The 12,628-nt window shown below is 35.0% G+C and overlaps 1 protein-coding gene across 1 annotated transcript in view; it reads right to left on the bottom strand.

Moving 5' to 3' along the window:
• Window positions 1-1,505, bottom strand: part of LOC116176180 — a 44,480-nt gene extending 42,975 nt beyond the window's left edge. The window contains exon 1 of the mRNA XM_031494658.1: window positions 1,373-1,505. The gene's annotated coding sequence lies outside the window, so the exon portion shown is untranslated. The remainder of the gene's footprint in view (window positions 1-1,372) is intronic.
• Between the last annotated feature and the right edge of the window lie 11,123 nt (window positions 1,506-12,628).

Below are 12,628 nucleotides of genomic sequence, written 5' to 3'. Positions count from 1 at the left end.
AATCGTAAAGCAACTTGTTTTTGTAGAAATGTTTTAGTTTACGTACGTACGTGACCAAAACACGCATCCTGTCGTAAGTTGTTGATTGGCTTGTCGAGTTACCAAGGGTCCTTAATTGGTTAAGAAATTTCGATGCTATCTAAGGAGAGAAGCCCGTTTAAATACTGGAGTCCGCGACACTTATTTGTCAAATTCCAGGCCGGGGTGCCGTTCGTTAGAAGAAAGTTTTTCGTCAAGTTCGAGACCAAGTTGCGGTCTTTTGAAGAAGCCGTCTGTCAGAACAGAAGACACGCGTGTCTGTTTAAGTGGCAAAGTAGTTGCCTTTCGTCGTTTATAAACAAATTTGTCACAGAGAAGCCAGTACGTGCTGGGAATAGCAGTTGCATTGAAGTTCGATTCATCGGTGGCATAGCCAGATACCACAATCAACGTCTGTATAACCTGTGGGAGGAATTGATTTAAGAAGACCAAGATTTTGTGTGTAACGTGTCGGTTAAGTGCATTGATTCCATTAGTATTGACAGATCGTTTCATGTAAAAACGGAATCGGAGGAGAGTAGTGTAACTTCCCACTAAGTTTATTGTTCATCTTAATATCGCTGTGCTACGAATAAAGGTAGGTATAAAGCTGGCAATCATGCGCACCGTTTGAACCACCCCCTAGATTCTCAATAAATGAGCGAAATGTTTACAAAATTCATTAACGATAAGTGCAACTCTTATCTACCACCGGAGAAAAACATGAGATAAACTTTTTACATATTATGCAAATAATTTTGAGATCTTCCTTATCTTATAACATGTAATTTATTTATTTACAATATAAATAATATAATAATAAACAAAAATTAAACACAGTTCAAACTACGTAAATTAACGCAAAAATATTTTACAGAACAATTAGGATTTTATTGTATAAGCATCCGATTAAAAAAAGTTTAGGTCTTTAAGAACACATGGGCAAATAACTATACAATTATTATCAATTTTAGTAGACGATAAGTACTGTTTTGGGGAACTTTCATAGCGCGCAGCCTTGTATACTTACTTATACATTATAGGTACCTACTGAAGTCATCCTGCTTAGTGATTAATTCCGAATTAAGCATACTAATCTTTATATTTCACTGGAATTTTAAAATCGAAATAACGAATTCGTAGTCCTTCTAATTTTTGATTAATTTTTTTAATGCCCTATTTTGGTAATATGCTGAACGGTCGATGTAGTATTTGTTGATGTAGTATTCGAAATGTGAATCAGTTTTTCTAAGAAAAACAACATCGGCGTTGACGATTTCGAAGCCATAAATTCATGACTAAATGTACAGAATTTGGTGGTGCAACAAAAACATTAACATTAATAAAATCTTACGTTCGAGCGTGGGCAATCGCTTAATATGGGGTCGAAAGGAAGGTGGAATTCCAACTACCAGCATCGATTCTCCATCTTCTATGTAGTGTACGTTCATTTTTAACAATTCCTCTGATCTGCAAGCTGCAACTTCCTCCAATATCCATAATTGTCACAATCTACAACCACAAACTTTGGAAGCATATGAGCATGCAATGTTTTACACAAACTAACCTTTATCAGCAAGTGGCATCTTAGGGGATGAAAGAAGCGCCTTCATATGCTTCGTCACTTTCGTCTTCAATATTTTTAGAAGGGTTTACAGGCATAATTTTACCAAAATAAAAAATTCTTAATTTTTGTTGATAGTTACAAACAAGCGAGCGTAACTATGACATCCTAAAAAGCCTACCTTACTTTTTCATAGTTTTTATAGCATATTAATTTTCAAATGGATTCAGATCGGTCGGTTCCCTCAAGAACAAAAACTCTTTTCAATCCCTTGTTACTTAATATACTATTTAATGCGACCCATTTTCGGAATACTTCACTACAAGGTAAATTCTTTTCAAATAAAATTAATCAATTGTATTAGAGGTATAATATTTGCAAGTAGTCTTTATAATCATAATATAAACGTTCGCGATGGGGTGTGGTTCAGCGACAGACATAATTAATCTACACGTTATCGCAATGTTACGTTGCACTTTATTAATTAAATATAAGGCGTTCGGAATTGTGTCCGGATATCAATTATTTGTCATTGAATTTAATTTTCAAACCATGCGAACTGCTAACGTAATTTATATTCTGGACTGAGTTATCTCCTTTTGTTTGCTTGTCTTGTAATTAACTTTATTCTCATTTTATTATTTCACGATTCATAGCGTTCTTTTAAATAATTTTGAATTGCATTAGGGCAGTTAACTACAGTTTACTGTGAGGCCAGAAAGGAACCTCGACTTTGGTTCTGTGAACCACAGAACATTTTACGGCAACTGCTAGTGTGGCCAAAATGAAGCTTTAAATTTTGGTTCTGCAAAATGAAGGACATTACACCCCTTAATACCACTTCCGCGTTCCCGTGGACTTTCGGTCTCGAGTACTGTCATTTATTGGTCGTTCGTAAATAGACCGAAAATTAAGGGCTCAGTCAACGAAAAGCTGGGAGTGAAGCTGCCTTGGCTTATAATATGCGTGTGTAGTGTGTCGTTTTGGCTTAGAGTAATGCATTGCAAGCGACTAGCTTACAACTATTTTCTTTTCATCTTCTGCTAGGCTTCGTGATAAGTAAGAACAGCTTCCTTGGCCGTTGGCACAGGCAATGGTGTAAAATATGCGAGCCTTTTTAAACCCACAGCTAGCCTTGCAGTTGCTATTAGAACGAGGGCAAAAAATGACTCCAAATGACTATCAACTGCGTGGCTAGTTATGGGTGCAAGAAGGGTAAAATGTTTGGACAATTGCCTGTGTCAACTGCCAAGGGAGCTATTTTAACTCTCCACCAATACTAGCAGAAGGTGAAGAGGACCTAAACGATCCTCGTGGAGAGGAATTGTGCGTATGAACTTCTGAATTGGACATTACAAATTTTCTCTCCATTTTTGATGTAGGTAAAGTCGAACTGTCGAAGCATAAACACCATACATGTTAATGATTCTTGAAGGAAATTTAATTCTCTACAACCATCCACTTGTAGGTTAAAAGTTAAAAGATACAGGAAAACGATGCGTTTTATGGAAAAAATGTATAGAAATAAAGTTGTAGCAAATTTTATAAGCTTTCGATTTTGATGAGAAAGTTTTTACTACGAATTATTGTTTCCATTTTTTTTGGCACAGAATGACTGGACTACTATGGCGTCATGCTAACGGAGACTTATCCAGCAATTAAATTATTAAAACAAGTTAAAAAGTAATCGTAAACGATTTACATAAAGCGCATTTCCACTTGCATTCATTTCCCATTTGTAAGATGCAACTTCTGTTAAAATCGTAAAATCCGGCCACAAATATGAAAGATAGCGTTGCACATGGGCAATCCATTTTTGACGTGCTACTTCAATTTCAGTTTATGAGAAGAATTTCATTTCAATGCTTTTCTAAATCAGAAAGTTGGAACTGCGCATGCGCAAACCTAAATTTTAAAACTAATGTTAGATTTTCCTTTGTTCCAAGCGCCTAAGTATCAAATTTCACTTAAATGGTTCCATAGATAAAAAAGTTGGCACTGCGCATGCGCAAAAGAAAATTTTGAACTGGCGCTCGATTTTCCTTTATTCCAAGTGCCTATGTATCACATTTCATTTAAATTCTTCCATAAATAAAAAGTTGGCACTGCGCATGCGCAAAGCCAAATTTTGAAACTGGCGTTTGATTTTCCTTTATCCCAAGTGCCTATGTATCAAATTTCGTTTAAATTCTTCCATTAATAAAAAAGTTGGCACTGCGCATGCGCAAAACCAAATTTTGAAATTGTCGTTTGATTTTCCTTTATTCGAAGTGCCTATGTATCAAATTTCGTTTAAATTCTTCCATAAATAAAAGTTGCCACTGCGCATGCGCAAAACCAAATTTTGAAACTGGCGTTTGATTTTCCTTTATTCCATGTGCCTATGTATCAAATTTCATTTAAATTCTTCCATAAATAAAAAAGTTGGCACTGCGCATGCGCAAAACCAAATTTTGAAATTGGCGTTTGATTTTCCTTTATCCCAAGTGCCTATGTATCAAATTTCGTTTAAATTCTTCCATAAATAAAAAAGTTGGCACTGCGCATGCGCAAAACCAAATTTTGAAATTGGCGTTTGATTTTCCTTTATTCAAGTGCTTATGTATCAAATTTCGTTTAAATTCTTCCATAAATAAAAAAGTTGGCACTGCGCATGCGCAAAACCAAATTTTGAAATTGGCGTTTGATTTCCCTTTATTCGAAGTGCTTATGTATCAAATTTCGTTTAAATTCTTCCATAAATAAAAAAGTTGGCACTGCGCATGCGCAAAACCAAATTTTGAAATTGGCGTTTGATTTTCTTTTATTCCAAGTGCCTATGTATCAAATTTCATTCAAATACTTTTATAAGTAAAAAAGTTTGCAATTCGGCTTATAAATGGTCGATATGCGAAAAGGGCACTGTGAATTTTGAATCGATTCGATTCAACTTTTGGCATTGCGTATTATATGGCTAAATCTATGCCCATATTGAATTTCATGCAATTCAGTTAATAACTAACGGAGATGTAAAAGCGATCGAACATTTCTAAACAAAGTTATCGTTCACACAGACAAATAGATGGACAGACAGACAAAGGAACAGACGGAGAGACCAACCGGCAGGCGACAGATAGCAATGCAAAATTATAAACGATCTCTAGGATCGTTAATAAACGGCAAAGTGTAAAATTATGGAACATGTAAAAAACGGTTTTTTGTTTTTTTTACAACAATAACTTTTTTTGTAAGCGGTACAGAAAAAATTCCTTCCTTGGTACAAGACTCGACCCCATAACGAACCGAATAGCGAAAAAAGTAGAACAATAGCTCTTAAGATAAAGAACTAGTAGCGTCGCAAAACGAGCGGACGGACGGACGGACGGACAAAGTGGCCACAATAGGGCATTTTTTTTATTTTTGTGGAAATGCGCTAAAAACAACAAATCTATGTATCCGCTAACGAATTCCCTTTATAAAATCAGACTTTCTTGATTTCATGGTATTTTGGGTTGCCGCAGTAGTTTTGCCTCCCTGTATAATAAAAGTATGTAATTAATGAAAACAAGAAATAAGCAATTATTGTTCTTTTTACGAAAATAGCACACAAGCGTTTCTAAACCGGCGGACAAACTTTTCCTAATTTAGAGTAAAATCGATCTGGTTAAACTAACTTCGGGTCTGGAAGACAGTATTACAACCGCAATGAAGTTTGCGAGAATATATAGTTAATTATTATGTGTTAATACAGACGTGCTTTATATTTAGATGAAAAAGATATTGCTTCAATTTCATCTCATTAAACGTCTGCCTCGGGGATGTGCGAAGCTACACAATTAGCGTCGCTTTTTATTTTACTGTCGGCAAGTTATCGATGAAAACGTTAAGCAAATTAAAATGAATGTTTACGGTGGGATTAGTTAAATGATTATCATTCGAAATTTAACAGAATAGTAATTACTAAAACTTCATTCGGTGTTCCCGAACAGTTTGTATTATCGATTCGACTGAAAACAAATACATGTGAAGTTTCGGAACAAAATTGTTAAACTTTATCAACAGACACAATAGGGCATTTAGTGTATGGAATGTTTTGGAAGCGGTCGTTTTGTTTCCTTGTTCGCTAATATGGTTGCTACAAACGTTAGAGGAGCGTAACAAGACGTTTGCAGACAATGGAAAACGACTCTAGTCACATATACCAAATATTCAATTAATTTAGTAAGTCAAAAGAATTTTTCCAGAAGCGAATCCCGACTAATTAAATTTGATTTAAAACTAAATTAATTTGGCCATGGGGGTAAACGGGATTTTGATTTCATAGTTATCGGTGTAATCAAGTTTGAATATAAATAAATATTCGTCCAGGATATAATTAAACCGAATTACTTTTAGTTATTAAATTACATTTTCATTTCTGCCATCAGCTCGTTTGTACATATTTGTGTACCAATATGTAACATCAAACGCTTCCAGGATTCGACTAATAACTACAGGTGACGAAAGTGAAGGAATTTTGTTAAATTTTCAATTATGGCTCTCATATGCGCTCGTAGATATGGGTAGATGGATATTCCGTCGTGGGATTAAGTTATGTCTATTACAGTCTCATTTGCCAATCTTTCAATTTTATAATATTGTATGGCTTGGGGATATCTGCCCAGGTGAATCCAATAAATGCAATAACTCGGTATCCTGCAGTCCTTCTTTGCATTTCTATGCATACTAGTTAGTTTTGATCGGATCTTTCTTGAATGACTTAATTTAAAGGTTGGATATACAATAGTAGGCTCAAGAAATGCATTATTTTTCCGAGATTTAATAGAAAAGGATTAACAAATAATACTAACAATATATTGTAATGCCAACGTACTAACCAAATAAAACCAGGTGTCAAATTCTTGACAGAATAGCTTCCTAGCTGAAACCAAAAATTGCCAACATATGTACGCACTTACAGACGGGAAAAATTTATTCTTTAAAAGTTGCTTAAAATGGTCTAAAACGTCGACATTTGATGAAATTTTGAAATGTTCAAAAAACGGCTATCGCAATAGCTACCTAGCACATGCTAGGAAGCTAATAAGAAAGGTGCATTTTTTACGCATGCATTTTGTTTGCTTTTATTAGAGGGACCTATTATCCAAATTTCGTTAAAATTGCTCCATAAATAAGAAAGTTGGATGTTGCACATGCGCAACACTATTTTTTGCGCATGCATTTTGTTAGCTTTTATTAAAAGGATCTATCATCTAAATTTCGTTAAAATTGTTCCATAAATAAGAAAGTTGCATTTCTGCGCATGCGAAACACGATTTTTGCGCATGCATTTTGTTTGCTTTTATTAAAGGGACCTACCATCCAATTTTCGTTAAAATTGCTCCATAAATAAGAAAGTTGGATGTTGCACATGCGCAACTCAATTTTTTGCGCATGCATTTTGTTAGCTTTTATTAAAAGGACCTACCATCTAAATTTCGTTAAAATTGTTCCATAAATAAGAAAGTTGCATTTCTGCGCATGCGCAACACGATTTTTGCGCATGCATTTTGTTTGCTTTTATTAGGGGACCTACCATCCAAATTTCGTTAAAATTGCTCCATAAATAAGAAAGTTGGATGTTGCACATGCGCAACTCAATTTTTTGCGCATGCATTTTGTTTTCTTTTATTAGGAGGACCTACCATCCAAATTTCGTTTTAATTGTTCCATAAATAAGAAAATTGCATTTCTGCGCATGCGCAACACGATTTTTGCGCATGAATTTTGTTTGCTTTTATTAAAGGGACTTACCATAGAAATTTCGTTTAAATTGCTTCAGAAACAAGATCGTTGCGTTTTGCACATATGCAACACAATTTTTTGACTTTGACAATTTTTTTCTCCGTTTTTTGATAATATAACCCGGCCCAATTTTTTGTAGGTTGTACACAGGAAAATAAGGTCTTCCAAATAATAGAATAAAAATTTTAGGTTGCTATTTGAAAAAAAAAGTTCGATGCCGTTACGGCGCTCCAAAATTTTTTTTCAAAAATCCGGCCCGTTATTTTTCTGTTCGGTATGCCTAAAACATATATACAAAATTTCAACAAAATCCGTCGAGCCGTTTTCTCAGAAAATTGCCAACAAACGTACGTACGTACATACAGACGGAAAAAAATTTTATTCTTTAAAAGTTGCTTAAAATGGTCTAAAACGTCGACATTTGATGAAATTTTGAAATGTTCAAAAAACGGCTATCGCAATAGCTACCTAGCACATGCTAGGAAGCTAAAAATTGTTGTGCGTTATTTAAAAAATAAAACAAAAACCTTTAGTGAAAAGTGTTTTTTTTTGTTTTCAGGTTAGTTGTCAATCGAAATAGTGGTAGTTTACATTGCGACACGTCAAATTTGACAACTGTTTGCTATCGTCTTCACTATTTCATCGCGTTTTACTACATTAGCCGATAAAATACCTTTTAATTCCATAACGAAGCCATAACTTCCGTAAGTCTCACTGCAATATCCTGGGTCAAAAGTTGTATAAACCAAAAATGCCATCGAGTTTACCAAGAAAAAGTGAGCAACTTATTTCTAATTAATTGTTATTCTGAACGAGAAAGAGATAATGGCGGTCAACTTTTATCAGTCACAGCAGTAAGAGAGGCACAGAGAGTTGCGGATGCATTAAATATTAGCCTGCGAACAGTGACACAGATTTCTAAATCCAGCAAACCTCTAGATAGTACTAAAAACCAATCAATGTAAGAAATCCGTTAGCGATATTTCCGGTTCAAATGAAGATGTTTTTGTAACTGAGCATTCAGATTAATGTTTTTCCGTTTATTCAGATATAAACCTCAAGATTTGAAGTCAACAAAATGGTTGGTGAACGGTCCCTGCGGTGTTTTAAAATTCACGGAGAGAAACGAAAAGTACGAGGACGAAAACAGGAAGATCGGCGAACAAGTCAGGCAAAAGTTCAACAACCAGCTTGATGTTTTTGGAAAATATATGCTTTTTATTATTGCACAATTTGAAATGTTTTGTAGCTTTTCTTTTGCTTTTGTTGTCTTTGTTAATTTAGTTCCTGTATTTGTGCGGACTATGCCAGGGTTTTTGTACCGAAGAAGGTTTCCCTGACCTCGCCTGGTTGTGTGCGTAATATTTAATTTTATATGTTCTCGTCTTTTCTTACGCACAAAATTATGAGTTTTTATTCAATTTCCTTTCCTTCCAGTTTTAACACCCACTGCTACCCAAGATTGCAGTCGCTTCTCGACTTCTACTTAGTACTACGAGCGTTGTTAATACGACTGTTGCCGGAATCAAACACATCTGGCCATGGACTATTTCAGGAAAGAGACAGAAGCATATACTTTACCAAATCATCTGTGGCAGACGTTCTGGTAGAAGAACTTTTTAGCGGATTTGGAGTACCTTTGAAACTACATTCTGACCAGGGACGAAATTTTGAGCCGATGCTATTCTATCTGTGTCAACTATTGTTGAGGGAGAAAGTACAGGAGAAAGTCCAGCTTCCGTGTTGCTTGACCGGTTGCCGTGTGATTTGAAGTTTGGTACAAGACCCCGCCATGAAGAAACTGTGGGGAACGAGTACCTACATGGAAAACCTGCGACAGAAATTGGACCCCATCCATGACAAAGTTCACGCAGCGACAGAATGAAAGTGCGTATGACGTGGAGGGTGGTTATCAACCTGGAGATCTGGTTTCGTTGTATCGTCCCCAGAGGAGATACGGGCTTTCGCCGAAATTACAAAGTGCTTGGGAACCGTATAGAGTCGTGAAGAGGATATACGGAAACTACCACGAGTAAAACCAGTGGTAGTACACATACTCGTAAATTGGTATCTACGTATCGACCACCAAACAACGCAACAGTTTATTTAATGGGTAAACAATGAATGGGGTAACGAAACTCATTCACTGCAAGTCAGTATAATATTGTTTTAAAACGGGAAAAATAGTCCTCAAAAAGGGTTTGAATTTTGTTGTAAAACATAATTTAATGAACGCAAGTAGAATGAAAGAATTAAATTAACGTTAAAAGCCACTACCCACTTCCCTGAAAATTCATTAAAAGTTTAAACGAATAATTTAGATTTATGAAATATATTTGAAAGGAATTCGGTTGAAAGTCGTACGAACTGAAATTAAAATTAGTTGCTCGTGTAATTTAATAAACTATGGTGACTACTCAAGCGTATTGAATTATCGAATTCGTTTATATAATATTTGTTATACGCCCGATCTTTTTTTTTTATTAAAACTTGGATGTTTATATTTGGAAGATGTGCGTGTGCGATACATAAAGGAGAGAGTAGGAGGCTGGTATTTTTCGAGCGACACAAAAATTTAATCAAAGGGATGAAAAATAAAATGTAATTAGGCGAGAAAATAGTGGGACGGTATCGCGGGATCTGTCATATTTTTGAAATTGTACGACAGACGTTTATGCCAGCAGTGGTTTAGCACCTCGGCCAATCAATAAAAAAAATGCAGAAAATCCATTCGGTAACAAAATTATATTGTAATTTGAAATCTAATTGACAGAGTGACCTAAATGAATAAACACAAATTACTCAAATCGAAAACCAATATTTCCTTTTTTGACCTGATGGCAGCGTCACAGTTTGTCTGATAATAACGGAATAAAAGTTTAATGAAGGCTTTGTTCGTCGTGTCTGTGTAATGTACAAAATCACAATTTTCAGTATTAGCGATAATTACAGTCATACCCGAAACGGTTGCGTGAACTTTCATATTTAATTTTTCCGTTCGTTTACAGTGATATGTCGACAATCGGACATCAATGTTCATGTGTATCTGTATACAAAATTAATCTGTAAAATTAAAACTCATTTCCTCTATAATAAGTCAACACCAAATCAATGGAACGATATTTTATTAGATTATTTACAATTCTTAAGAATCATTTATAACAATTGACTATTGATACTTGGAAATGTGTACGAATCTCGAATGATACCTGTTACTTCAATGAAGTTCACTATACCTTTACTCGAAATGTGCTTCAGAACTGTACAATCATTTTTAGTTAATTAAGACAATGTTGACAAGGAACCCTCTCCAAAAGGACCGGTTTGGTTTATTAAGGAGTTAAACTAAAAGCAGACTGTACGGCCCTGAATGCTAATTTGATCGAAATTTGTGATGGGTGCTTTCGTAGCGACACACGATTTTGGCCTTTCTTTCTACATAATTCCGTATATTATTTTCCTCTAAGAATTTTGTTGTACTAAAAAGACCGTATACTGTTTAAAATACAAGACATAATTTAATTAAAAAATTAGGTTACATATCAGAGATGTTTTTTTCAGAGAATAATCTATAACTTAAATCAAGGAATTAATAATTAGAAATAACGAATGAGGCTAGTGTGGGTTTTATATGTGAGTGAGTTGTACATTCACCCTGATCTCATTAATTTTTCTTTCTTTTTAAGCAGCAATCAGTAGGAGCAGTTGACGGGACACGTGACAATTGTACGTTTCATGATGTACGAAGATTCTAATTGCTAGTTAAAGAACGAGGTTTCCGTCTTCGTCAATACGTTTTCATCGCCAAGCGATTAGAATTCTGCATCAGGTGAACCAATCACCTCTACTTCGTAACGAATAAATTAAATTGAATTAAAACATTTGCATATACAGGATGGCCCGTTACAATCTTCGGTATTATTTCAGTCTAGATAACGCCCACCTGACTTTTATACATTAATATATTTTGATGAAAATTAGGTCTGATGGACACTGCACTCCTGGTGGCATTTACGCATATGTTTCATAATGTTGCCTTGTTTTGAGAATCAGTGATTACCCAATACGCATGAATAATTTGGACCCAAAATGTCATGTTGTTCGATATCAGTTACGATTTTAACGAAACAATGTTCTAATTGTTGTAGACAACATCACATTATTAGTGTCAGTTGTACCTACTCTTGGGTGTGAATAAATGACCACTTCGCAATATGAATATTGCATACAACAGGTCGCCAAAAATAGAGTCTACAGATACATACAGATTAAATTTTCGATCTTTATGAGAAAATAATGAAACGAGGAGACGTTCGAGATGCGTAGGTACCTACTTTTGCAGTGTACACTACCTTGTCATAAAGATGTTAATAATTTCACTTCAAAAAACATCTTGGAATTTCAACATCGCCGATTTAAATTTGTATTTCCCACGTATTCCCAGCAGTTTCCAACAAAAAATGTTCACCTTAAAGAACATAATCAAATCCAAGAGGAACTTAATGTGAGATATCAGCCTTGGATGAACCCCGCCCACTCAAAAATAAAGGCCAATAAATAAAAATAAAATAAATAAATAAATATGAAGTAAAATTAAAAGAAGGTAAATTAATTTGAGAGGAATTCGGAAAAGAGAATGTATGCAATACGTTCTTTTCTACTATGTACCGCTATAAACTGCACTCCTGGTGGAAAGATGTTCTTCCGCAAGACAACTGGTAGAGATTCAGCGTCTAAGTTGCGTAGAATCATTTAACTTACGAGCACGAATTTACTTATATTTATACCCCTTCTCTCAGTATCTACTGTAATTAAGTTCCGCCTATCTTACAACGACGAATCGTTTATAAGTTCTGCACGCCTCTACTACAAACTTTTGTCAATTCGACTTCGGTATGAACAGACATATTTATCGACTCTTCTCGCGGTTATTTTATTACAATAATTCAATCCCGATTACCTTATTCCGAATATACACACGCAAAGCACTGTTTATGATCCTATTCTATTTACATGTAAAATTCCTAACCGCGATTTTTACTTTATGTTTCTAATTCCTTTTTAGCCTGCTCACAGTTAAATAACATCCCAATTCTGGTAATCATAGTAAACAAAACAAGTATGACTTCCTTCCAATGCTAACACAGACATTCGTACGCTCAAAGTTACATGCATACCAAAATATACAGGGTGGTGACTTGCGTAACGCACCATAGGGATTTCAATGTAAAATTCATAACTGCGATTATTGGCTCCCCAAATTATTTTTGAGCAAAAATATAT

The sequence above is a fragment of the Photinus pyralis genome, unplaced genomic scaffold (genome assembly GCF_008802855.1).
Source record: "Photinus pyralis isolate 1611_PpyrPB1 unplaced genomic scaffold, Ppyr1.3 Ppyr1.4_LG7, whole genome shotgun sequence".
Taxonomy (NCBI): Eukaryota; Metazoa; Arthropoda; class Insecta; order Coleoptera; family Lampyridae; genus Photinus; species Photinus pyralis.
The sequence above is the reverse complement of the archived record's forward strand: the minus strand, read 5'-3'. Positions and strand labels throughout refer to the sequence as shown.